The 1360-nt window shown below is 33.8% G+C and overlaps 1 protein-coding gene across 1 annotated transcript in view; it reads right to left on the minus strand.

Moving 5' to 3' along the window:
* The window catches only part of DLG1 (discs large MAGUK scaffold protein 1), an 82579-nt gene that overhangs the window by 59574 nt on the left and 21645 nt on the right, over positions 1-1360 (minus strand). The gene's annotated exons all lie outside the window — the stretch shown is intronic.

Here is a 1360-nt window from a genome sequence, read left to right on the forward strand (position 1 = left end):
CATCCTGAGGAGAAAGAAAAACAAAATTATTGAAGTTATGACTAAAATTAGCGGGGGGTGGCGGGAGGAAAATAACCAATTTTATCTTCTATAATCCACTACTCGCTTTTTGAGTTGCAATCCTTTTTTTACATGCATCCAGGGATTTATAGCATAACAACCAACCTATACCAAATCATCTCCATCCTCATAACTAAACTTAGTAAGCAGTCCCCTGGCCCACACAAAACTTTGGCAGCCATCAGAAAGCAGCTCAGCCCAGCAGCCTGCTGGCTCTATGTACAGGAAAGGGAGATTTATACATTCTATCTGTTTCTGAATTTGTATTTTTCTTTTCACAGCCTAACCTTTGTGAAAACTGAAAGGCTGCCCACTTTTTGACCACCCAACTACAGCTTTCCCCCAGTTAGCTGAAATAATTTTGGGGGTAAATCACTTTACTCATAAAAGTTATTATTCAAATAATGTCTTTAAAACTTCAAATATTTTTACAAATTTTTGCAATAAATAATTTTCTATATCACCGATGAGGAGATTAGCAAATATACTGCAAGTAGGGTTTCATCTTTTAATGCAGAAAACACTAGATGCTATTACATTTATAAATTAATATATATCAGAATGATGTGCATTGGAGAAGCCAGGAAAAAGTTTTACAGCAATGCACAGAACATAGCTATACAAATATACAAAATAAAAAACTGAGCACTATGAAAAAAAACACAAAACTAGACAATAAAAACATAAAGAATGTTTCCACAAAACAAATACTGCACACAACATTCCCCTATACTTAACAGCAACAATAAAAGCAACAGGCCATCTAAAACATACATTTGCTTGATGTAGGATGGAAGGATTTACTACTTCTTAGACAGATACAATATTAGAACACCATATAACACATTGTTCTGGTTGCCATTTTCTGTATCCTTCACAGTGTAGCACAGCCAAAAGCAATGACAACAGCGAAAGATAAAACTAGAGCCCTGACAAGCACTATATTACATGTCATTGGTTATTTTACCAAGCAACTAAAATGACCCACATCATTTGTTTTGATGCAGGCATAGCCAAAAGCATACATAGGACAAGATATTATTTTGTGACTCTAAATTGAAAGGATTCCATGCAGAAGATAGAAGGGAAAAAATATACCAAATGCTTTATATTACTGTTAATGTTATCTTTACTGACCCATATCTAATATACATTATGTTAGACACGCACACACTTTTCCTCTGGGAAAAAAAATCTTAAATATAATCAATAGTAAAAACTGGAATATATAATACAAGATGCAAACACAAATTATACAGTTAGGGCCATAAATATTTGGACAGGGACAACTTTTTTCTAA

This window comes from Pyxicephalus adspersus, chromosome 4, assembly GCF_032062135.1.
Source record: "Pyxicephalus adspersus chromosome 4, UCB_Pads_2.0, whole genome shotgun sequence".
Classification (NCBI taxonomy): Eukaryota; Metazoa; Chordata; class Amphibia; order Anura; family Pyxicephalidae; genus Pyxicephalus; species Pyxicephalus adspersus.